This window comes from Lithobates pipiens, unplaced genomic scaffold, assembly GCF_037356315.1.
Source record: "Lithobates pipiens isolate NorthernLeopardFrog02 unplaced genomic scaffold, aLitPip1_a1.2 Scaffold_10, whole genome shotgun sequence".
Taxonomy (NCBI): domain Eukaryota; kingdom Metazoa; phylum Chordata; class Amphibia; order Anura; family Ranidae; genus Lithobates; species Lithobates pipiens.
In genome coordinates, this window is record NW_027507686.1 from 85,047,364 (window position 1) to 85,074,664 (window position 27,301).

The 27,301-nt window shown below is 46.8% G+C and overlaps 1 long non-coding RNA gene across 1 annotated transcript; it reads left to right on the top strand.

Moving 5' to 3' along the window:
- The first annotated feature begins 23,063 nt into the window (after positions 1-23,063).
- Positions 23,064-25,769, top strand: LOC143933614 (uncharacterized). The gene is made up of 3 exons (XR_013263129.1): positions 23,064-23,324; positions 23,923-24,018; positions 24,168-25,769. It is a non-coding gene; the product is annotated as an uncharacterized LOC143933614 (long non-coding RNA).
- The last annotated feature ends 1,532 nt before the right edge of the window (positions 25,770-27,301 follow it).

A 27,301-nucleotide genomic window follows, 5' to 3' on the forward strand; every position in this document is an offset into this window, starting at 1 on the left:
CACACGAGCTGGTCTAGGAGGAGGACGGGACTATTGTAACAGCGCGGCCGAACATTTCACACAGTGAGCTCCATGACACATCAGGACTCCACTTTGAGCTATGCTGCAGCCACAGCGTAGCTCAAAGCGGCCCCAGGGCAGACAGCCTACTAGGAAATGTCCCGGTAGGCCAGTCCGGTCCTGTGTGTGGGACTTTTTGGGAGCCTAGCCACATACGGGGCCCCAAAAACCAAGCACCGCCTTCAGGATTTCTAAGGGCGTACATTTTTGATTTCACTCCTCACTACCTATCACAGTTTTGAAGGTCATAAAATGGCAAGATGGCACAAAACCCAACCAAATGACCCAATTTGGAAAGTAGACACCCCAAGCTATTTGCTGAGAGGCATGCTGAGTCCATGGAATATTTTATATTTTGCCACAAGTTGCAGGAAAAATGACAAACTTTTTTTTTTTTTTTGCACTAAGCTGTCTAGAGGCTAATTAGCCGCTAGGATTGCTTTTATATGAAAGTCGACCGCTGGCTGAAAAGAATGATACCAAGATGATACCGAAGCCCACCGGCATCATTCTGGTATAACCACTCCAGCAACATACCAGTACATTGCCGCTCCTTGTTGGGCATATATTGTAATCTTTTTTTTTTCATGCAGCCTGTGGGCTGAACGAAAAAAAGAGATTGATCAGTGCCCACCATTAGAATACCTCCTTTCATTCACCCACTTCTAATGATAGGCATACAGGCACCATTTTGTTTTTAACTGTGGTGATGAAATCACCTCCTACAGCGCTGGAGTCACAGCTTTATGTATCGTGGGAGCAAACACTGTTGCTGTCAAGATAAATAAATCTGCGCTGCAGCTGAATGGCGTACCTACTAAGCAAATGATGGTTAACAATAAACAAAGTAACATTACAGTATAACAGTAAGCCCTTGTACATACGGTCGGATATTCCGATGGACAATGTCCGATAGGACCGTGTTGTCCGATAATCCGACCGTGTGTGGGCTCCATCGTACTGTTTCCGTCGGAGTATCCGACGGACCAAGTTTTCCAGCTGGGCTATAAAATTTTCCGACAACATGATCCGATCGGACTTTGTCCGATTGTGTGTAGTGAATTCCGATCGGACAAAGTGCCATGCATGCTCAGATCAAATTCCTAGACCAAAGCTATTGGCTACTAGCCTGAACGTAGTCCCATCGTAACAAAATTACGTCATCACGTTCTGAATGATCGGATTTTCCAACAACTTTGTCCGACCGTGTGTATGCAACAGTTTCGGACAAAATCCGTCGGACAAAATCCGACGGATTTGGTTGTCGGAATGTACAAGGGCTAAGACTTACCATATCTGCAAAGCAAATACAAAAAACCTGTGCCTAAAATATATATATGCCGAAGCATGGGGGTATCCTCCTGCAAAAGTTTGGAGTAAATCGCTCCTCCGCCCCTGCTGCCCCCATGTTTCGGCATATATGCTCTTTTTTTTAACTGTGGTGGTGAAATCACCCCCGACAGCGCTGGAGTTATGGCTTTATGTATTGTGGGAGCATACGCTGTTTCTGTCGAGATAAATAAATCTGCGATGCAGCTGAATGGCGTGCCTGATAAGCAAATGATGGTTAACAATAAAACAAAGTAACATTACAGTATAACAGTAAGATTTACCATACCTGCAAAGCAAATACAAAAACAACATAGTAAAAAATAAAACATTTTTTAACACAACCTGTGCCTAAAATATATATAAATCTGGGTGAACGAATATCTGCGCTAACTATACAAAACAAAACCAAAAAACAGAAGACAACAGTTTGTTGATTTATCAAACAAAAAAAAGTCAGAAGTGCAGCGCTCCAATAAAGTAAAATATATAACTATATGTGATTGTCCATGTGAAAGTCAAATAAAGATGACGTAGATCCTCCACCAAGTTTCAATGTGCATATGAAAAGCACACCACACGCATGTGCTCTCCATCTGCTTACCAGAAAGATATGAAAACAGGCAATGTAATCATATGATGCAAGAGGTCAGTAATGGACTCGAATGGCACATTCCAAACTTGATAGGCAGGTCATAAAGATATCCAGGTTCATCAATACCAGGAAAAACATCAGGACTCACACCAGAAGATGGATATATTGTGCAGTCACCACTAGGATGTAAACCACAATGAGGAAAAGAGCAACAATAGTGAAGCCCGTATATGTAAAACACACGTATAGTTATTGTACCTACTTACAGGACAGAAGAACATCATGACATATAAAAACTCCACGGTTCACAGCCTGCTTGCACTGGCCAGCCTGACATGTTTCATCCTATGTGGATATCATCAGAGGCGTGGCCAAGGATGCAAGCACGCCCAAATATATACAAAACATCTCAAGCCATGCTGACCCATGATAGGACAGCATGACATACATTGGCTTAAAGTCTTATTGACTCGCTGAGCACAGAGCGCGCAGGCAGCTCATGCACGGGAGGGCATACATGGACGCCCTTCCAGCAATTTAGGCCAAAGGCGTGAGGAGGTTAAAGTGAACCAACCCTAGGTAAATCCGAGGATACCTAACTGGAGTTTTCGCACACTGCGCATAAATGTAAATCTCAGCTACTTCCAAGTCTGCAGCAACCTGACATAAATTGCTCCCCATAACACAGTAGCCAATCAGCATGTGTAATTCTGCCATTTGAAATGGAGGCAATTAGATAGCGCTTTGTTAGTCAACTTTTGCGTCTGTAAATTGCAGGTGTAATGCTCTGTATGCCAGTGTAGAGGCAGAGAGGAGAGTTTTACCTTTGGGCACATGCACAGTCAGGGCTGCTATTAGAAATCATGGGGCCCCATATAGTCTATTTGCTGCTAGTATGTAATGCATACTAGCACATTATGCCTTTACCTTGCAGTTTACTACCACTTTAAACTTTACAAGTTTAAAAAAATCTGTTTTGTAAATGGATAGAAAACTGGCTAAAAGACAGTGTAGAGATCTGCTGTCCTCTGCTGTCTGTAAATGCTCTTTGTAAATGCTTGGACTGTGGATCTGTTATGTATGCCCTTCCTGTCTCTAGGTTGTTAGGTTGAAAACCCCAGAAAAAGGAAGTGGAGAGATCACATGTGCTGTCCATGAAAAAGTTGCTGCTAAATCCAGGCCAGCGGGAATTAATAAGCAAGTGTTCCTATGTTTAAAGGGGTTGTAAAGGTAAAAATTTTATAGGTTTAAATCAATGTCTGTTAGGTACTTATACACATTCATGTTCTTACTTTTATATATATTTTTTCTATATATCCGAAAATCTACCTTCAATATCATGCCCCTTCATTTCCTCTGCTGTCTCTGCCTTTATTTCCGGGTTTGCGGTGCGCGTTCATGACAGGCACGGCACAGCGTAATAAAAAACTACAATTCCCATCATGCTTAGCGCCATTGCGCGTGCGCGCATGCGCACTGTCTTTTTTTTTCATTTCGCCTGGTTACCGAGAACGAGCAAAGTTCTCGTGTAAAACGCCCCCAGTAAACACCCATTCCTGCCCACACAGATCCTAAGTTAACACCCATCTCCACACACCGCCCCCAGTTAACACACATTCCAGCCTCCAACAATAGAAACGAAAGCAGCATGGTAAAAGCTAAAATCTATACAAAACGATTGATTTCCCAGTCTATGTAAACCGTATTACCATGTCTGCTTTTGTCTGTGGTTACAATACACACATATATATATATATATATATATATATATATATATATTATTTATTATTATTATACACGATTTATGATTTATATAGTGATTACAATTTACGCTGCACTTTACTATATATATATATTCTGGATTTAAATTTATTTTTTAAAAACTCATACTATACATTTTTTCTAATGAAATAAATGTAAACTTTATTGCAATAAATCATTGTATTTTCTGTTATAATTACAGTATAATTAAATTTTTTGATTACATATAAAAAAAAAAAAAAATTATGTATATGTGTGTATATATATATATATATATATATATGTATATATATATATATATATGTATATGTGTGTGTGTGTGTGTATATATATATATATATTTATATGTAATCGAAAAATGTAATTATACTGTAATTATAACAGAAGATACGATGATTTATTCCAATAAAGTTTACATTTTTTTCATTAGAAAAATGTATAGTATGAGTTTTTTAAAACTAAATTTAAATACAGAAAAAAATGATTATATATATATATATATATATATATAGATATAGTAAAGCGCTGCGTAAATTGTAATCGCTATATAAATTGTGTATAATAATAATAAATCTATAAATATTATAACCCTAAATAGTTTAAAATCATGAGCATGAGCAGACATAGGGATGGAGGGATGTATGAGCAGACATAGGGATGGAGGGATGGATGAGCAGACATAGGGATGGAGGGATGGATGAGCAGACATAGGGATGGAGGGATGGATGAGCAGACATAGGGATGGAGGGATGGACATGACAGAGATGTGATGGAGAGAAGTATGTATAATAAATAAGGCGGAGGGATGGATGAGCAGACATAGGGATGGAGGGATGGATGAGCAGACATAGGGATGGAGGGATGGATGAGCAGACATAGGGATGGAGGGATGGATGAGCAGACATAGGGATGGAGGGATGGATGAGCAGACATAGGGATGGAGGGATGGATGAGCAGACATAGGGATGGAGGGATGGACATGAGAGAGATGTGATGGAGAGAAGTATGTATAATAAATAAGGCGGAGGGATGGATGAGCAGACATAGGGATGGAGGCATGGATGAGCAGACATTGGGATGGAGGGATGGACATGACAGAGATGTGACGGAGAGAAGTGTGTATAATAAATAAGGCGGAGGGATGGATGAGCAGACATAGGGATGGAGTGATGGATGAGCAGACATAGGGATGGAGGGATGAATGAGCAGACCTAGGGATGGAGGGATGGATGAGCAGACATAGGGATGGAGGGATGGACATGAGAGAGATGTGATGGAGAGAAGTATGTATAATAAATAAGGCGGAGGGATGGATGAGCAGACATAGGGATGGAGGCATGGATGAGCAGACATAGGGATGGAGGGATGGTGAGCAGACATAGGGATGGAGGGATGGTGAGAAGACATAGGGATGGAGGGATGGATGAGCAGACATAGGGATGGAGGGATGGACATGAGAGAGATGTGATGGAGAGAAGTATGTATAATAAATAAGGCAGAGGGATGGATGAGCAGACATGGGGATGGAGGGATGGACATGAAAAAGATGTGACAGAGACAAGTGTGTATAATAAATAAGGCGGAGGGATGGATGAGCAGACATAGGGATGGAGGGATGGATGAGCAGACATAGGGATGGAGGGATGGACATGACAGAGATCTGACGGAGAGAAGTGTGTATAATAAATACGGCGGAGGGATGGATGAGCAGACATAGGGATGGAGTGATGGATGAGCAGGCATAGGGATGGAGGGATGGACATGACAGAGATGTGACGGAGAGAAGTGTGTATAATAAATAAGGCGGAGGGATGGATGAGCAGACATAGGGATGGAGGGATGGTGAGCAGACATAGGGATGGAGGGATGGTGAGCAGACATAGGGATGGAGGGATGGATGAGCAGACATAGGGATGGAGTGATGGATGAGCAGACATAGGGATGGAGGGATGGATGAGCAGACATAGGGATGGAGGGATGGATGAGCAGACATAGGGATGGAGGGATGGACATGAGAGAGATGTGATGGAGAGAAGTATGTATAATAAATAAGGCGGAGGGAAGGATGAGCAGACATAGGGATGGAGCCATGGATGAGCAGACATAGGGATGGAGCCATGGATGAGCAGACATAGGGATGGAGGGATGGACATGACAGAGATGTGACGGAGAGAAGTATGTATAATAAATAAGGCGGAGGGATTGATGAGCAGACATAGGGATGGAGGGATGGATGAGCAGACATAGGGATGGAGGGATGGATGAGCAGACATAGGGATGGAGGGATGGATGAGCAGACATAGGGATGGAGGGATGGATGAGCAGGCATAGGGATGTACATGAGAGAGATATACAGCTGGGATGCATGTAAAAATAATATTACTGCCTAGGCAATGTGGTTGGGGGGTGGGGCGTTTTTGTTTATATTGTGTATGAGCAGTACATGCTTGCTGGTGCATGAATACAGTAAAGGAAATCATCTAAATAAACATTATATTGCAAATTGACAGTAATTAAATAGTCCCCTATAATGCTTGGTTAAAGATTACCTTGTTGGTTAATATAAACTTTAGAGGCTGCAGCTGTTTTCTTGTCTCTTTGACTTTAGTTTTGAAGATCTTACGTTATGATTCTAGTCTGCAGACTGCTAGGGGGCGGAGCCAAGGCGGGGCTGTGTAGATCAGTGCAAAATCCTAATAAGGAATAGAAGGAGGTGCTGCATCACTGCAGACACACCCACAAACCACCAGCCTCTGTGTCTCTCTGTTACGTACAGAGCGTCTCCACGCAGGGCTGTAGTACTAGCCTGGGGCGAGCATAACTCCTCACCACCACACACCAACGGCTCGAGAGACAGTGAGAAGCAACCAGGAAGTACTACAGAAAGAGAAGATTTTGAAGAGGGACCAGTGACAATTGGAGAGGAACAGAAAGAACAGGTAAGTGAAATAGCACTGCCTCAGCTTAGAAGAAGATAATAAGCTAATAAAAAAAATAACTTTACAACCCCTTTAATTGTTTACTATTGTTGCCCATAGCTTCTGGGTGTATATACAGTACTGTGGAAAAGTTTTAGGCAGGTATGAAAAAATGTTACAAATTAAACAAACTTTCAGAAATAGTAGTGTTAATAGTTTATTTTTATCAATCAACAAAATGAGTAAAATTAGTAAAAAAAAAAAAAAAAAAAGAGAAAATGAACAGAAGAGAAATCAAAATCAAATCTATATAATAATCTATAAATATTTGGCTTGACCACCCTTTGCCTTAAAAACAGCATCAATTCTTGTAGGTACAATTGCACAGTTTTTGAAGGAACTCAGCAGATAGGTTGTTCCAAACATCTTGGAGAACTAAGCACAGATCTTCTGTGGATGTAGGCTGCCTCAAATCCTTCTGTCGCTTCACCCCAGACAGACTTAATGCTGTTGAGATCAGGGCTCTGTGGGGGGCCAAACCATCACTTTGTGTTTTTCTTTATACTGCAGATAGTTCTTAAAGAGGAACTGCAATCTGCTCACATAATTTGTAATAAAAAACATCTTTGCCATTCTGAAGCTTCCTTCCAACCACTTTGCATATTATTTTATATATACTGTGATTCTGTACTTGCCAAATATGCTGCAGAAATCTCCCTCCACTAAATCTATCTGCAGCCATTTTAACTGTGGGCAGCTGAAGCTGCTGCCTGTTCACTTCCTGGATTTACACAGACACACAGAGGCACACCTCCAGCTCTGCAGCCCTCATTGGCCCTCTTATGACTCAACCCCCTCCCATCTTGGCAAACTCTCACGAGAGTGAGAGAGAGAGCTGTGCATGATGTCATAAGTCTAGGCTAATGACCAGACAAGAAACAGTAAGTGGGCTGTATAAGGTATTTACTGGCAGAAAAAAATGTTTTACTATCCAAAATTAAAACAAGGGCAAAAGATTTAATAGATGGAAAGTTGAAAAAATTACTGAAGGTCCGCTTTAATGACAATGGCTGTATGTTTGGGGTCGTTGTCCTGCTGCAGAATAAATTTGTGACAATCACACACCTCCCTGCTGGTATGGCATGACGGATAAGTATTTGCCTGTATTTTTCAGTACTGAGGACACCACTGATCCTGACTAAGGATGAGCCGAACACCCGGTTTGGTTCGCACCAGAACATGCGAATAGGCAAAAATCTCAGACGAACACACGAACACCGTTAAAGTCTATGGGACACGGGGGCATGACCTGGCAAGAGATGGAGTAAGACGTGCATAGAGTGAGCTCCCGAGTGCCGAAACTCCTGCTACCTATCCTGAGCATAACGCTACAGCCCAGACCCAGCGAACCATACCGTTTACTCATGTGGACTGTTCGGACACCATGTCCCCGTCGAAGCTGCTGAAAAACTGGCTCAATTCCGTAGGCCGGGAGCGGACCAGCAGGCCGAAGATGGCGCTGACACATGCGCGGGAGTAGAGCGGCACGCTCCGGACACGGCCAAGGTACTAGATGCTATTGCGGGTCTCCAGGGTACACTGACTGCAAAAATTGACGAAGTAAAGACTGATATTTCCCTGCTTCGGCAGGACATGTCTAAGCTGCGGGACAGGAGAAGCAGAAATGAGAATAGGGGCGGCAGAGAATGTCCTCCACCCGCTGAGACACACTGCAGAAGATATGCAGAGGCAGATCCAACTGCTGCACTCACACCAGGACGATATGGAAAATCGCTTAAGGAGATGCAATCTCAGATTCATTGGTCTCACGGAGAAGATGGAGGGAAGTGACCCGGCAGAATTTCTAGAATCGCTCCTGATTAAAATGTATGGAAGGGAGGCGTTCTCTGTAATGTTCCTGGTAGAACGGGTGCACCGCATCCCAATGAGACCACTGCCGCCCGGAGCGCCTCCCCGCACTTTCATAGCCAAGTTTCTAAACTTCCGCGACTGGGACAAAATCCTGCGGCTAACGAGAGAAAAAGGCAACATACAGGTGGAGAACAACAGAGTGGCAGTATTCCCGGACTTCTCCGGTGAAGTTCAAAGAAAGCGGTCCCTATTCCAGGAAATCAAGCGACGCCTAAGAGCGCAGCACCTGAAGTACACCATGTTATTCCCCGCCAGGCTGCGTATCGAAGAGGAAGGCCATGTACACTTCTTTGAGGATCCTGCGGCAGCGGCATCATGGCTTGAGCAGCAGGGCAGACCGGCCTAACTTTCGGGTCACCAATGGTCCTGTGAGTATGATAGCCCTATGACTACCTGCACTTTACCCTGAGTAATCCGGGACTTACTTGGTTTGTCTGGGAGGGATCCTCTTTACAAACTTGGTATATGGGATATGGCTGCCCCCCCCCCAGGAGAGCTTACCGGTAGAAACTGCTCCCGGTGTGATTCTTGCCCCTTCCCGGCTGGGAAGATAGAAGAAAAGGACTGAACCCTGCCACTGTAGCTGTCACGTACCTGGTATAGGAGCCCAGAATGCAGGGAGCGGCCTCTCGTAAGCCTCTGGCTAGAGAATCCCTGGAGGTGGGAACAGGAATTCAGGAGTTCAGAGAGCACAAGTGCCGAACTGGTGAAGGACAGGTCCGGACCTTGAGTAGTGGAGGAACCACAGGAGAGCTGGAATGTAGACACCCGGCAGACTGGTCAGACAGCAAACGGAAGCAGGTACAGACGGTCAGGCCGGAACAGCAGGTGGCAGACAGCAGACAGCAGCAGGCACAGGCGGTCAGGCTGGAACAGCAGGTGGCAGACAGCAGACAGCAGCAAGCACAGGCAGTCAGGCTGGAACAGCAGGTGGCAGACAGCAGCAGGCACAGGCGGTCAGGCTGGAACAGCAGGTGGCAGACAGCAGACAGCAGCAGGCACAGGCGGTCAGGCTGGAACAGCAGGTGGCAGAAGCAAGGTCAAAGTACAAGCCGGGTCGGTAACAGGCGGGCAGCAACGGTACACAGGAAGAGGCAGAAGCGTAGTCAGACAGGCCAAAGGTCAGAGGCTGGCAGCAAGCAAACGTCGTCAGGAACAAGCCGGGTAACAGGAATCAGGGGCAATCAGGTAGCAGAAGACAGAATAACCAGACACGCTGTAGACTGGACAGCAAGGAGGCACAGTAGCAGGTTCCTTAAGTAGCCCTTTGGGCAGCAAGAACGGCCGCACGGTGTGTCTGCGCGTGTCCGCGTGTAACCGTGCGCCCGTTCGTGACCCCGCGCACCCGCGTGCGCCCGTTCGTACCATCGCGCACACCTGCGTGCGCCTGTTCGTTCCATCACGCCCCCGCGTGCCCTCGTTCGCAACATCGCGCACCCGCGTGCGCCCGTTCGTACCAACACGCACCCGCGTGCGTCCATTCGCGCCAACGCGCCCATGGATACTGATTGGTTCTCAACGTGGGGGTTCCGTGAGCCTGGATTCCGGGGACGACCATGACATTGCCCCCCCCAAGGGCCAGCCTCCGGATGCCCAATTGTGCCATCTTACCCGGATGGGACCCCTCAAAGGCAAATATCAATCTCCTGGCATGGACATTGGACTCAGGCTCCCAGGAATTTTCCTCAGGCCCGTACCCCTTCCATTTTACCAAAAATTGGATTTGGTTGCATCTTCGCCTGCAGTCCAGGATGGATTCTACCTCGTATTCGACTTCACCGTCGACGATCACGGGTTCAGGGGGAGCGACCTTCCGGCTGACAAAGGGATCTGGAACAGCTGGCTTGAGTAAGGCCACGAGAAAGACAGGATGAATCCGAAACGATTCTGGCAACCTCAGTTCATATGCCACGTCATTCATCTTCCTTACAACTGGAAAGGGACCCACAAATCTTGGACCCAACTTCTTGGATGGGCAGGCCATTTTCAGGTTCAGAGTGGATAACCAAACCTGATCCCCGACCTTGAGATTAAGTTCCCCCCTTCTCTTCTTGTCGAACACCTCCTTATTATAGTTCCGAGTCTTCGTCATGGTCTCCTGCAGAAGCCTGTTGTTGGATCTGAAAAAGTCGAGGTTTTCTTGGACCGCTGGTACCGGACATTCTGGAAGATCGTTGGACAAGAACAGAGGGTGGAAACCATAGTTTGCGAAAAACGGGGATTGTTTTGTGGCAGAGTGAACAGAGTTATTATACGCAAACTCGGCAAGGGGTAACAGAGGAGCCCAATCATCCTGGGAGAACGAAGAGAAACAGCGCAAATACTGTTCCAACGTCCGGTTTGTTCTTTCAGTTTGCCCATTGGTTTGAGGATGATAAGCAGAGGAGAAGCAGAGATCAATCTTCAGGGCCCCACAAAGTGCCCTCCAGAACTTGGACGTGAACTGTACTCCCCGATCCGACGTGATATTCGCAGGAATGCCATGGAGTCTCACGATTTCTTTAATGAACATCTTGGCCGTTTCTGCAGCGGAGGGAGTGCCCTTCATTGGTAAAAAGTGGGCCATTTTGGATAATCTATCCACTACCACAAAGATCGTGGAACAATCTTCCGAAGGTGGTAGCTCGACAATGAAGTCCATTGAGATCATCCGCCAGGGTCTCTCTGGGACGGGTAGTGGTTTTAACAGACCCCAAGCCCTGGACTTACTGCCCTTGTTCTGGATGCAGGTAACACATGCCTCCACATATTCCTTACAGTCCTTCTTCAACTGTGGCCGCCAGAATGTTTGTTGAAGCAGCTCGGAGGTCTTATGAACACCAAAATGGCCAGCCAGCAAGTGGTCATGACAATAGCTGAGAACCGGAACTCGCACTTCCTGAGGAACGTAAATCTTGTCCTTGTACCAGAAGAGCTCATCCTTGGCCAGAAGAGTGATATTAGGTGGAAGAACAGTACTAGTGGATGCTTGCTTGATCTGAGACAACAAATCCCCTTGAAGCAGAAGAAAATTTCCTGAGGGCAGAATGGTGTCCGGATGCGAGGAGGTTTCAGGTTCACTGTACATACGAGACAAAGCCTCAGGCTTTGTATTCTTTGACCCGGGGCGGTAAGTTATATGAAAAGAGAATCTGGAGAAAAAGAGTGCCCATCTGGCCTGACGTGGTCTCAGTCTCTTGGCAGACTTCAGGTACTCCAGATTCTTATGGTCAGTGTAAATAAGGATCGGGTGGGCTGCTCCTTCCAGCAGATAGCGCCATTCTTCGAGAGCCGCCTTGATTGCCAATAGTTCCCGATCTCCAACGTCATAGTTACTTTCTGCCTCAGATAGTTTGCGAGAAAAGAACGCGACTGGGTGCAGAAGAGATCTTGGTCCTTGTCTCTGAGAGAGTACTGCCCCAACCGCTATCTCGGAGGCATCAACCTCCAGAATGTATGGCAAAGTTGGATTGGGATGCTTTAAGATAGAAGCCGAAATGAACAAGTCCTTCAAAGTAGTAAAGGCCGCTTGAGCTTCGGGAGTCCACTGGAACTTCAGGCCCTGTTTGGTTAGTCCTGTGATGGGAGAAATGATGGTGAAAAATCCCCTAATGAACTTTCTATAGAAGTTTGCGAAGCCTACAAACCGTTGGACTCCTTTTTTGTCCATAGGAGCAGGCCAATCCCGGATGGCAGAAACCTTCTGGGGGTCCATTTCAATACCTTCTACCAAAATGATCAGGCCAAGGAACTGAATGCTTCGTTGCTCAAAGATGCACTTTTCCGGCTTGGCGTATAATCCATGAAGGTGGAGTTGTGATAGAACGTTCCTGACGTGTTCCTGATGTTCGGCCAGGGAGGAGGAGAAGATCAGAATGTCATCTAAATAGATAATAACAAATAGGTCCAGGTAGTCTTTAAAAATGTCGTTCACAAAATGTTGGAATGTGGCAGGGGCATTGCACAGGCCGAAAGGCATGACCAAATATTCAAAATGCCCGAAGCGAGTGCGGAAGGCAGTCTTCCATTCGTCTCCACTCCGAATGCGAACAAGATTATAGGCACCCCGAAGATCCAACTCGGAAAATACTGCTGCTGACCCCAGTCTTTGAAACAGTTCGGGCACTAGCGGCAGGGGATAACGGTTTTTGATGGTGATTTTGTTGAGTGCCCGATAGTCAACACAGGGACGTAAGGATTGGTCCTTCTTCTCTACGAAAAAGATTTCCGCGCCTGCCGGGGAGGTAGAGGGATGGATAAATTCCTTCCTCAAGTTGTCGTCCAGGTAAGTCTTTAAGGCTCCTAATTCCGTCTCCGATAGTGGAAAAATTCTCCCAAAAGGAATCTCTGCCCCAGGAAGCAATTCTATCGGGCAATCGTAAGGCCTGTGAGGAGTCTCAGCGCCCTTATTACTAAAAACGTCCAGGAAGCTGTGGTAAGCTTGGGGCACGGCTTGACGAGTTTCATCGTCTATTTCCAGGCAGAGCAGAGAGGAAGGGGCTTCACTGATTCCCGATAAACAATATTGAAGACAGTAGGGTGAGAGGAATTCCATCTTCCCTGAAATCCAGTCGATTTGGGGATTATGAGCTCTCAGCCAGGGCATGCCTAATATGATAGGAAATAGAGGGGACTTGATGACGTCCAAACACAGTAACTCCTGGTGAGTCCCGGCAATGGTGGCAAACAAAGGTAAAGTCTCTTGAGTTACTGGACCAGATTGGAGGGTTGAACTATCGGCCAGATGTACGGAAAGCCCCCTTGCCCTAGACCGAAGGGGAATGTTATATTTCGAGGACAAGTCTATGAAGCCACTGCAAGCCCCCGAATCAATGATTGCGCTGGTTCGGATATTCCCTCCTGGGAGCTGCAAAAGAATGGGTACAGTCAGATGGGAGATACTGTTCGGCAAGTCAGGGGTAGGAGGGCAGGAGACATGGAAAAGCACTTACGAAGCTTTGCAGGGCAAGTGCGCACGAAATGTCCCTGTTCTCCACAGTACAGACAAAGGTTTCCTGCCCGACGGCGCTGGCGTTCTTCAGGTGTCAGAGAAGGTCGAAGTAAACCCAGCTGCATACTGTAGGTTCAGGAGGGTCCTGGGTTGCTTTGGCGGAATTAGAAGAGGCCGGATGGGGGGAATTAGGTACCCGAGGTAACATCCACACTGGACGAGAGGTTGCTGTGGAACGTTCCAAGCGACGCTCTCTTAAGCGTCTGTCTATTTGGATTGACAGATCCACGAGGGGGCTTCCAAAGTCTCAGGAGTGCCCACTCGGGCTAGTTCGTCTTTCAGGGATTCCGAAAGACCCATACGGAATTGATAACGAAGAGCCGCATTATTCCAGTTCGTGTCAGCACTCCAACGTCTAGACTCCGATACGTAGTCTTCCACGGGTCTGCGGTCTTGCTGAAGCGTATGCAAAGCTGCCTCTGCGGTAGCAGTTAGTTGAGGATCCTCATACAGCCAGGACATGGCCTGAAAGAAGGCGTTCAGGGTATCAAGAGAAGGATCCTTCTTTTCCAGAAGACGATGAGCCCAGGTCTGGGGTTCGCCTGTCAGCAGGGAAATGACAAATCCCACTTTGGTGGATTCGAGGGAAAAGGTCCTTGGTTGTAAGGCAAAGAAAAGTTTGCAGGAATTGGGGAATGCCCTGAATCTTCCCCGGTTGCCTGAAAATCTTTCAGGTGTGGGTACCCTGGGTTCTGGCAGCAACATCACCACCGAAGGTGCAGCAGAAGTCCCGGGAACAGCTGGTGTGGATGCAGACAGGGCCTGGACACGTTCCTCCAGCTGGCTGTAGCCTTCTTGTAGGTTCTTCACCGCTTGGGTAAGTCCAGCAAGATGGCGGCAGAGCTCGTCCGTTGGAGAGGCTCCCTGCGTGGGCTCGGACATGGCTGTCCAGTACTGTCACGTACCTGGTAAAGGAGCCCAGAATGCAGGGAGCGGCCTCTCGTAAGCCTCTGGCTCCAGAATCCCTGGAGGTGGGAACAGGAATTCAGGAGTTCAGAGGGCACAAGTGCCGAACTGGTGAAGGACAGGTCCGGACCTTGAGTAGTGGAGGAACCACAGGAGAGCTGGAATGTAGACACCCGGCAGACTGGTCAGACAGCAGACGGAAGCAGGTACAGGTGGTCAGGCTGGAACAGCAGGTGGCAGACAGCAGCAGGCACAGGCGGTCAGGCTGGAACAGCAGGTGGCAGACAGCAGACATCAGACAGCAGCAAGCACAGGCGGTCAGGCTGGAACAGCACGTGGCAGACAGCAGACAGCAGCAGGCACAGGCGGTCAGGCTGGAACAGCAGGTGGCAGACAGCAGACAGCAGCAGGCACAGGTGGTCAGGCTGGAACAGCAGGTGGCAAAAGCAAGGTCAAAGTACAAGCCGGGTCGGTAACAGGCGGGCAGCAACGGTACACAGGAAGAGGCAGAAGAGTAGTCAGACAGGCCAAAGGTCAGAGGCTGGCAGCAAGCAAACGTCATCAGGAACAAGCCGGGTAACAGGAATCAGGGGCAATCAGGTAGCAGAAGACAGAATAACCGGACACGCTGTAGACTGGACAGCAAGGAGGCACAGTAACAGGTTCCTTAAGTAGCCCTTTGGGCGCCAAGAACAGTCGCACGGCGTGTCTGCACGCGTCAGCGTGTAACCGTGCGCCCGTTCGTGACCCCGCGCACCCGCGTGCGCCTGTTCGTACCATCGCGCACACCTGCGTGCGCCTGTTCGCAACATCGCGCACCCGCGCGCGCCCGTTCGTACCAACACGCACCCGCGTGCGTCCGTTCGCGCCAACGCGTGCCCATGGATACTGATTGGTTCTCAACGTGGGGGTTCCGTGAGCAGGCCTTCCATATGCCACTGGATTCCGGGGACGACCATGACAGTGGCTGATGTGACCTCCGTCACGGCAGTGGGTCACACCATCTGCGCGACCACTGACAGAGCGTTGGTTGCGTTTTTATAACCCACAGATTTATTGCGCCAGGTGCAGTGGATAGACTCCTGTGATTTCTTGGCGGGTGGGGGATACGGGGGTTAGAGGGGCAACGGTTATTTCTTTCATTCCCACGGAACTGACACAGCAGCTGGCCCTGGCCTCCTACAACCTCAATGGATGAGCTGAGGGGGACACACCAGATTGGATATCATCCTGACTGGATTACTACTCTGTACTGAACCGGGCCTATACTAAGGAGTGGACTGGCGAATGGGGCCGCTCTGGGGGCCTCGCAGGCCGGTGACACGCTGCTGCTTTTCATCTTTACTATTTAACTGGATTTCTGTTTTACAACTGTCTGAATGCATGTACAGATCCGTTTGAATATGAATAACGTTAATTGTATAAGGCGCAGGGGGCTCGCGCGGTGGGTGCTCAGGGCTGCTGGCCCCACCACACCGCATGGCTCCAATAATTGACGGTGTAACTTTTGCCTCACGAGTTATGACTGTTAGTGGGCCTATCAAACCAGTGCCTATTTTACAAGTTGTATCCTCAGTTATATATGTTTATTGGCTGGTGGCCCAGGGGGAAACTGTTAGGGACGATATGCTCTCACCAAGTTGGGGGGGGGTGGAGAGCTGGGTGGGAGGGAACAAGTTCAACTGTTAAAGTGTTCACTAGGGAAATACCAATTTGCTGAATGTAGGCTGAAGAGCAGGCACTGTATTGAATGTGGGCGGGGTCTGCGGCGTGCCTGGCCGGGGGTGAGGAGCATCTTGCGCTGCCCCCCGGGTGGACAGGCCAGCATCGGCTCACTCCCCCGTATATGCCCCAGAGAGCGCCATGGCATCGGTGAAACTCCTGACCTGGAACGTGAGAGGGATGTGTAACAAAGTTAAGAGGACAGCAGCCCTGCAATTTCTTAAATCGCAAAGGGCTGATATTATCGCACTAGTGGAGATTACTGGCCATCTTCAGGCATCTCTCAGACGCCCTTGGGTGGGGTGGGCTTTCCACAGCACGCATACTAGTCAGTCCAGTGGGGTCTCGGTTCTTATAGCCAAAAGGACCCCCTTTGAGCTGATAGCGATGGAATCGGATCAACAGGGAAGGTTTTTATTCTTGCATACGCTAGTGGGGGGAGTCCACTCCTGATTCTGACGTGCTACATCCCTCCTCCATTTACCTTCGAGGTGGTCACGAAAGGGCTGGCATTTATGGCTCAGCACCCCTCGGTGCCAGCGGTGTGGATGGGGGATTTTAACATGATCATGAACCCAGCGCTGGATAGGCCAAGTGGGTCGGTATGTCAGGGAGACACCTCACGGCCAACCAGGTTGAATCGCATGATGACGGAGTACACCTGCCATTCAACTAGTCACCACACAATGTCCAGAATAGATCTTATCTTGGTCTCGGACGCCCTGTTGTCTAGGGTGACGGGATTGGGGTTTGCCCCCAGGGCGTTGTCAGACCATTCCCCATGATGGATAACTCGGCCGTTGCCAGGGACGGTGTCTGCTCGTGTCTGGAGGCTGAACCCGTTTTGGCTCTCCAGTCTGCCAGATATAGAGGTTATAGCGGGGGAACTACAATATGTGTTGTCCGATGACACAGCCAACTACACCAGCCCACTAAGATGGGACCTCTTTAAAGAACATGCCAGGGAGTTACTATCAAGGAAAATCAACCGCCTGAATCGGTCCTCTGGGCTTGTCGTGCAGCTGTCAACCACCACACTGCAAGAGCTAGAAGCCACCTTTAATACTAACCCCACTACTGATAATTTGAATAAGGTCAAAACACAATCCCAACTACTGGCAGAGAAGGCTAAACAGCAAATATTCTTCGGAAAGCAAAGGGTATTCGAGCATGGGGAGAGGGCCGGTAAATTATTGGCATACCTCACAAACTTGAATGACAAACCCCCCATAGTGGTGTCCTTAAAAACCCCGCATGGGGAGACGGTCACTGATTCTGCATCTGTAGCAGAGTTGTTCAGGGAATTTTACGAGGGGTTATATAAAACTCATCTAACATACACCCAACAGGACATACCGACAGAACTCCACACTATAAACTTCCCTAGGCTTAATGCGGATCAAGTAAAGGCACTGGAGGCCCCCCATCACCTCGGACGAGGTTGCAAACGCGATCTCGCAACTTGCTAAATCCAAGGCGCCGGGCTTGGATGGCCCGCCCCTGGAATTTTATTCTACGTTTTCAGAGTTTCTTGCTCCCAAACTAAAACAATTGTATCATAATATATTTAAAGAAGGTATTCTTCCCTCCTCCATGCAGGAAGCGCAGATTATAGTCTTCCTGAAACCAGGTAAGGACTCGTGTTTCCTAGAGTCATATAGACCTATTTCCCTCCTCCAAGTGGATATCAAACTCCTGGCTAAAATTCTGGCCACTAGACTTAACAAGGTTATTTTATCCCTAGTACATCCCGATCAAACCGGGTTCATGCCGGGCAAGAATACAGCCATGAATATCAGGCGGTTATTCATGAACATTCAGGCCAACCATGACAATACGGGATCCAGAGTAGTAGTAACGCTAGACACGGCAAAACCATTTGATTTGGTGGAATGGCCTTATCTATGGGAATGTCTGCGGAACTACGGCTTTGGGCCCAATTTTATTAAATGAGTACAAATCCTTTAACAGTCTCCGAAAGCGAAAGTGTTTGTTAACGGGTGGTTGTCAGAACAATTCGCGTTAAAAAGGGGAACTAGGCAGGGGTGCCCCTTGTCACCGTTATTGTATGCTCTAGCTGCTGAGCCCCTGGCAATAAGGATAAGGGCATCTCCGGACATTGAGGGCCTCCGCATGGGTAATAATATAGACAAAATAGGATTGTACGCGGACGATACGATTCTGTACCTGGCGGACCAGGGCCCGTCGCTTCAGGCGGCACTTCAAATTATCGAGAGACTAGGGACATACTCAAGCCTATGCATAAATTGGGATAAATCCCAGATACTCCCTCTGGAACAGTTCCCTCCGCCAAAAGCAGATGTAGTATTGCCACTTAAAAGAGTCGGTCGGATTAAATACCTGGGGGTGCAGGTCACGAGAGATCTGCGGGACTATTGCTCACTTAATGTAGAACCCCCATTCACCATGCTTAAAACTAAGACACTGGCTTGGGCCAAACTGCCAATCGGAGTTATGGGCCGCATAAATATAATTAAGATGGAACTTCTGCCTAAAATTCTCTACATGGTGTGGCACGCTCCTCTGGGCATTCCCCTCAGAATATTCAAAAAAAATGGAAAGCATACTTAATACTTTCGTATGGGGAAGTGGACGACATAAGCTAGCATGGCTCACCCTTAAGAACCCTACTACAATGGGGGGTACATCACTCCCCGATCTCCAGGACTATTATGTTGCAGCTCAACTGTCCCACCTGTACCACTTTAATACCACTAAAGCAATTAGATACCGAGCACTGGTGGGAGACAGCCCAGGCAACCCTTTAGTAACTCCAACGCAGGCCATATTCAGAGGAGGGCAGCTCATTAGGAGACCCCGTAGATTTAATGATGGTATGCTAGCACACCACCAAAAAATCTGGGTAACAACCTTAAAAACACTGAACATAGGGCACATCCACTCACGCACACCCCTGTGGGCCAGCAGTCACCTAGCAGAACTACAACACCTACCTGACTCCCGTCTATGGGCCTCTTAGGGGATAGTGTTCCTCTCCCAGGTCGTGACCGATACGGGACCCAGGACATTTTACTCCCTTCAAGAAGAGTTTGCACTTCCACTTCAGCTTAGATTTAGATATCTTCAACTACGCCATGCATTGACTATCCAATTTCGACACATGGGGATATCCCTAGCTCAGCCCCAGATTCTATATATAATTTTGGAAATGGATTCTAGGAAGCTGATCTACAATCTCTATTCCACACTCAGGCTCCCTAAGGTGATTATAGTAATCCAAAAAGCCAAGGCGGATTGGGAGGTGGACATGGGTGAGATTGGTGACTCTGACTGGGACGAACTACTAGACAACGTTCTAAAGACTTCACCCAAGCTTTCAGCTCTATATTATTCCCCGAGCTTATCTGACACCCCAGAAAATAGCCAAATTTCGGGCGACCCAATCCCCAAGCTGCCTCCTATGTGGGTGTGACCCTGGTACGTTCTATCACTTGATCTGGGAATGTTCCAATTTACAAGCATACTGGCTGCAGGTCATTAGATTCCTGCACGATGTGATGGGCTCCCCAGTGACACCAGATCCCAAAGTATGTATACTAGGCCTTTTGCCTGATTCTGACATTGAAGACACCAAGCCACATTTATACAAGAAACACTATTTCTAGCCAGGAAAGCAGTGGCTCGAGTATGGATGCGGACCACACCCCCTACTGTGGCTGAATGGAAAAGGGACGTGAACAATACTATACCGTATAAAAAATTAATTTACAGACACAGAGGATGCGAGCAAAAATTTACCAAGGTTTGGGAAAGGTGGCTGGGAGACGGGGAAACATGTATTTAATTCTTGACAAGCGCAGGTGTTCAGGAGATGCTTTACCTATTAGTTTGGGTATAAAGGAGTTATATAACAGGGCGGATCATGGGAGGGTGAGGGCGGTTGGGGACAAACAGCTGTATGGTATAAATATGTGTATGTCAATCTGTAAGCCAGGCCCTTGTTGAATTGATGTTGTGGTGCCTATGTCTGGCAATGGAAATGTTTGTAATTGCCAATGTCATTACTAAATAAAATTTGGTTTTCCCGGAAAAAAAAAAAAAGTCTATGGGACACGAACATGAAAAATCAAAAGTGCTAATTTTAAAGGTGTATATGCAAGTTATTACCATAAAAAGTGTTTGGGGACCTGGGTCCTGCCCCAGGGGACATGTATGAATGCAAAAAAAAAAGTTTTAAAAACGTTGTTTTTTTCTGGAGCCCTGCGGCCCCCCAACCCAAAGCACCTTGTCCCCATGTTGATGAAGGGCCTCTTCCCGACAACTCTGGTGGTTGGTTTTCGGGGTCTGCGGGCGGGGGGCTTATCAGAATCCGGATTCTGACCGGATTCTGGCCCCCCACCCTATATGAATGAGCATAGGGTACGATGTACCCCTACCCATTCACCTGGGGAAAAAAGTGTACATAAAAAAATACAACACAGGTTTTTAAAATACTTTATTAGACAGTTCCGGGGGTCTTCTTCCGTCTTTGAGGGTCTTCTCGACAGGCTCCTCCGATATCTTCTGCTCTTTTGCTAGCTCTTTTACTAGCAGAGGAGCCCGGCTTTCTTCTTCGCCGCTGCCGCCGTCCGGGGGTCTTCTTCTGACTTCGGGGGTCTTGTCCCGCTCTTCGGTTCTTCTTGCCGGGCCTCCGCTTTCTTCTTACAGCTCTCTAACTAGCGCTGGCCCAGTCTTGTCGCTGTCGCCATCGTCGCCGCCTTCTTCTTCTCCTCTTCTTCTTCTTCTCCTTCTTCCTTCCGATGTTGACACAACGTTCTCTCCAGCTTTAATGGCAGGGTCGCGTTGTGCGGCGGCTTATATAGGCATAAGGGGCAGGGTCACCGGATGATGTCACATTCCCAGAGGATGCTGGGACTTTGGCACCATAAGGGGCGGGGTCACCATGTGACATCACCCGGTGACCCTGCCCCTTGTCCCTATATAAGTTGCCACACCACACGTCCCTGCCATTACGGCCACAGAGAGCGTTGTGTCAACATCGGAAGAACGAAGAAGAAGCAGAAGAAGAAGGAGGCGGCGACAGAAGTCCAACACTAGTAAAAGAGCTGGAAGAAGAAGGCGGAGGCCCGGCAAGAAGAACCAAAGAGCAGGACAAGACCCCCGAAGTCAGAAGAAGACCCCCAAAGTCGGAAGAATTGCATATCATTACTGGGACAAATTTTTCTCCTGTTTCAAATGATTGAGGTTTTTTGGTCACACCTGTGCAGGGATAGACAAGTACACATACGACTTCTGTTAAGTGATTACAAATATATTATTATATTATATTTTTCACTTAGTTTGGATGGAACCGTGAAGATTCTCTTGACACATTTGCTCAGGGAGGGCCACGAATACACAGGATTTTATTTATTTATTCCACCTGTAGCATTTACCACTTTATAAAAGGTTTATAAAAGGTTTTTCACTTTATGTTTTCCTGTAGACACCTTTATTTTTGAATAGGAATCAATTACATCCTCTAGCATAAACCTAAGTAAGGTAAATAGAGTTTATGTAGAGAAATTGGTTTTATACACCTGTCAATCTCAGGTAGCGCCACCCACCTCATTTACTGACTCGCTTTATATTCTGGCCCCTCTTTTTTGGGGAGTTCTTTTTCTGGAGAGGCAGCAACCTAGCCACTATCCTAAGCACAGGGTACTCTACGTTTGTTATTTATAAAATTCTGGTCTTTATTAATGGCTGATACAACCATTCAAAAATGTATCAAACCGTACCCTGAGATTACTTACCGACCTGCACCATCTCTTAGGGATCGTTTGGTTAGGAGCCACTATTCCTCTGTGGCCCAAGACCACACATCCCATACAGGCACCTTTGCCTATCAGAGATGTGATGTATGTCGCTTTATTTCCAATGGCTACAAGACCATTCTTCCGAATGGTCAAACACATGCTATTTCGCATTGAGTAACTTGCCATACAGTTGGCCTTGTATATTTGGCCAAATGCCTATGTGGATGCTTTTATGTAGGTAAAACCAAGCATCCTTTTTTAAAGCAAATAAAGGACCACACTACTCCCATTTTCAAAGGCCTCATGACCACTGCTATCAGCAGACATGTGGGACTTCAGCATAATTTTGATCCCAACGTGATCATGTTCACCACCCTTGAACACATACCTTTACATGTGAGAGGCGGTGGCATATACTGCACAATACGACAATTAGAAACTCATGTATCCATAATCTGGATGCCACAAGATATCCCGGCTTGAACAAGTATATTTGTTTTAAATCTTTTTGTAATGTAGCAATTTTCCTCATTTATGTTTATGTAAAGTGTATGCGTTCAAACCTAGATATTTTGTCGGTAATATTAGTGGTCATGAATGCTTTATTCCATCTTGCCTCCCTCTTTCTCCCACATTATGTATCCCTTTAGCCATTTTACTATCCTGTATTGGGCGATTTATGTCACCACATATTTATACACTGTAAAACAGATTAATATATGTACATACTTTCCCTTCTCTCTTGATAGACATTTATTTATTGTGTGTTGTCTTTATAATTATTACTTTTGGGTAAAACCCAATATGCACTGGTGTAGTTACCAGTGCCTGTCTTCTGACTTGTACTTTGCCGTTTTCTCTTCTCTGCCCCTTGCCTTGACGGCTCCCTTCTTTTGGGCGGACATCAGGTTGTCCACGATGGCCTTGGGTGGACATTATGTGTGACAGACGCCCATTTTTGGTTGCACTAGAGTTTTGCTAGCCTTGCCTGGGGTTTTTTCTCCCGCATCCCGCTCTGCCTTATCCGGTCTGCTGGGTGGGCTATAATGCGGGAATTACTTCCGCCCTTATATACCTATGTGTTTACTTCGTCATGTGACCCGGCTGCATCACGTAACAGCCATTCACCACCGCTTGCCACTCTGGGGTTTGTAGGCGAAAGGATGGCCCCTGGTGCATGCGCAGTAGTCCTGTTTCGCCAGCACTCGGGTGGTGATGTCAGACACCGACCGATTGGGGGGGGGGGGGGGGGGGTGTATAGGGCTGGCGATTCCAGCATTCCATCAGCTAGATCTCAGGGGCGGCCATTATGACAGTCACACCGATGCCAGGTAAACTTGGATGCTGTTCTCACCTGTGGGCTTATGCTGCTTGATGGACTTTTCATATATTGCTGTGCTGAGCCAATGTTTTCCCTCTTCCTTCCTTTCTCTTCCATAAGCTGGGTTACTATTGAAAACTACTATATATTGATGCCACCTGTCATATTATGATCGGATGTTATTTTTGACTGGCTTTTATTTACTGCAGGCTTATATTGGGATATATCCTATTCCTGCAGGGTTCAGTATATTTGGCTGCATTGTGGCACCTCTATAGTGCTGTATTGCAGATTCTTTTTCCACCTTATCAGTATATTTTATTTGCTTTCAGTATTTCTTGTATTCCCTTTTTCTACCATAATGTATTAGATCCTTTTTTTCTGTTTCTTCCTTCATTTTAATTACAGTGTGTTATATATGGTGAAGTTACAACTTTACAGTGCTGTTTGGCTTTTCTTGCACCCCTGTACCCATATTTTTTCTTATTCTTAGCAGAGTAAATGTAAGTATTGCTTGAGTGTATGTTAGCCCATAATATTGGACTGTGTTATGTCCAAATATATATATTTCTCCCTTTATAATTTTCTTCTTAACTTCTTAAATCTAGCCTGGCACCTGTATGCCCCTCTGTGATGAGCTGAACCTGCCTTTGCTGTTTTGGTTGGGCTGCCTGGCCGTGTGCACTTCTGTGGGGGCCCCCTTGGTAAGTTGGGTGGGAATTGTAGGGTGGGACAGTCTATGAGCCATGACACTTGATATATATGTGTATGTATTTTTCCTGGTACTATTATATTTTTTGTCACATTATTTTAATTTTCCTGACTTTATAATAATTGTGTTTATTATTATCAGAGCCTTTGTTGAACACTGATGATCATATAATCCCCTGAAGAAGCCATTGCTTGGCAAAACATGTAGGGACTTGAGATTGATCAGTGACCATTTCAAGCATATGGATACTTTGGCAAAGTATTACTATCTATATATTACTCTGCTTATATTTTATGCACCCTATGTTGTCTTCTGTACATCTATATAATAAAATTTATCATTTTTAAGTAAAATACTGTAATATCCTATATATTAGGCACCGCTATTATCCCTATCCAATCCCCCTTCTTTGTACTTTACCAATATAATAGGTCCTTTAATAGGTCCACCCACATTTGTTTCCTAGAGATACCTAGCCTAGTTTTCTCTTTAGCTCCTGTCTTCTTCTCTCCCACATACCCTTTCTTCTCTGTTCTTTTCTTCTTCCTGTCTGGCCTTAAAAGGGTTTGGTTTTAGTCTCCTCTAGCTCCCCCAACTGGCTTAAGATGGGAGCAGCTTCATAAATCTTGCTGTTTAATCCCAGGCCTCCCAGCATGGACAATATAGGAGCCCTGACATTAACCACTTGCCACCCGCCCTATAGGCAATTGACGGTGGCAAAGTGGTTTCATAATCCTGATCGGACGTCATATGACGTGATCAGGATTATGAGCCGCTGCGCGCCCCCGGGGGCGCGCATCGCGGCGATCGTTGTTGCGGGGTGTCAGTCTGACACCCGGCAACTACGATCTCGGTAAAGAGTCTCCGACGGAGACTCTTTACCACGTGATCAACCGTGTCCAATCACGGCTGATCACAGTGTAAATAGGAAGAGCCGGTGATCGGCTTTTCCTCACTCGCGTCTGTCAGACGCGAGTAGAGGAGAGCCGATCGGCTGCTCCTCTGACAGGGGGGGTCTGTGCTGATCGATTATCAGCACAGCCCCCCTGAGGATGCCCACACTGGACCACCAGGGATGCCACCAGACCACCAGGGATACCCAGCAAAAGGTAATCCTCCCTAGACCACCAGGGATGCCAGTCAGCACAATGGCATCCATTATGGGCACTTATTGGCATCCAATCGGTGCCCACAATGGGCATCACTGATTGGCATGCATTATTGTTTGGCACTGATTGGCATCCATTAGTACAGTATAACACCAATGCCGCCTATGAGTGCCCACCTGTGCCGCCTATCAGTGCCCATCCATGCCCATCTGTGTCGCCCATCCATGCCAATCCGTGCCAGCTATCAGTGCCAATTTGTGCCACCTATCAGTGTCCATCCGTGTCGCCTATCAGTGCCGCCTATCAGAGCCGCCTATCAGTGCCGCCTATCAGTGCCACATATCAGTGTCCATCAATGCCACCTCATCAGTGTCACTTCATTGGTGCCACATTATTGGTGCCCATCAGTGCCGCCTTATCAGTGCCCATCAGTGTAGCCCCATCAGTGAAGGAGAAAACGTACTTATTTACAAAGTTTTGAAACAAACAAAAAAAACATTTTTTTTTCAAAATTTTCGGTATTTTTTTTATTTGTAGCGCAAAAAATAAAAACCATAGAGGTAATCAAATACCACCAAAAGAAAGCTCTATTTGTGAGAAAAAAATGATAAAAATTTCATTTGGGTACAGTGTAGCATGACCACGCAATTGTCATTCAAAGTGCGACAGCGCTGAAAGCTCAAAATTGGTCTGGGCAGGAAGGTGTTTAAGTGCCCTGTATTGAAGTGGTTAAATGGTGCATACTTAATCAGCTTAGAGGGCAGAGTAGATGTAAAGGGTTCCATATCTGGACCCATCAATTCTGGAATTGTATCAACACAAGCACCTGCTGCCATTTTTTCTACATCCCAGTTCCTATGTTTTTATGCTTAATTGAGTCGCTTAGCCTTGTTTCCACATCAGAGGTATGGATTTTTGGCTGCAACTCTTCCATGAAGACCACTTCTAGCCAGACTTCTCCGGAGAGTAGATGGTGTACCTGGATCCCACTGGTTTCCTCTAGTTCTGTTCTGATGGCACTGCGGGACATTTTCCAACGTCAAAGGGAAGTAAGGATGATGTGTCTTCCATCTGCTGCATTAAGTTTCCCTTACAGACCACTGCGTATAAGGTAGTCAACGTTGCCTATTTCTTTGTGCTTCTTCAAAAGAGCTTGAACAACACATCTTGAAATGCCAGTCTGCTTTGACATCTTTGCGAAACCTTGCTGATGCAGTCATGGGCGTCCACAGAACTTTTTCCAAGGGGGGGAATCATTTTAAGGCCACTCATGCTCCGCCCCTTTTCGACAATCTCATGAAAATCTTTCCACTGGTAATACATATGTGTTATATAACAGATAATTCATCTTCACTTTGTATTGGAAGTTACTCTGGCGGCTGTGTTCCATGCCCATATAGCCTAGAGAATGTACATCTTTTTACATTGTAATACATCTGTTGTGGCCATATTTTGATCTCATTCTGTCACTGTATAGGCTGTTTTCATCAAGATAAAAATATGGCAACAACAGATGTATTGCAATGTAAAAAGATGTACATTCTCTAGGCTATACGGGCATAGTACGCAGCCACCCGAGTAACCTTGTGGACGCCCATGCTTTCAAAAACCAGCTCTGGAAAAAATTTCATACCAGCCTCACAGCATTATTATACCAGCCCAAAAGCATAACGTCATTATTTTCTTGTTCATGAAAGGGAAAACCATAAATTTTACCAGTTAATAGTGGTAAGTGATCAATCATCAAAGGGGACCCCAGAAACTCAGAACGTGGGGGGGCACCTTCTGCAGAAAGAATACTCGAAGGTAAGGGGGGTAGGTTACTAATATAAGGAGGAAACCCTTTATATCAGTGCTCCTTACATTATCGTATTCACTCTCCCCTTACATCAGTGACCCCCCCCCCGACTGGCCTGGCGGTGCTTTCACTGACCTCCTCTCAGGTGCACTGTGCAGGGCTCAGTCAGTCGGCTCCAGCTTGGTGGCTCTGGTTTTATCCTATAGTCTCCTGTCCACAGTCCACACAAGTCTGACTTTTCCCATGACCCCCATCCCGGCGGTGCTCCCACTCTTGACTCCTCTCCAGACTCCCTCAGAGACTGCAGACATGCTACAGGAGATGGTCAGAGACTGCAGACTTGATGCAAGAGCTCAATGCAGCCTCAC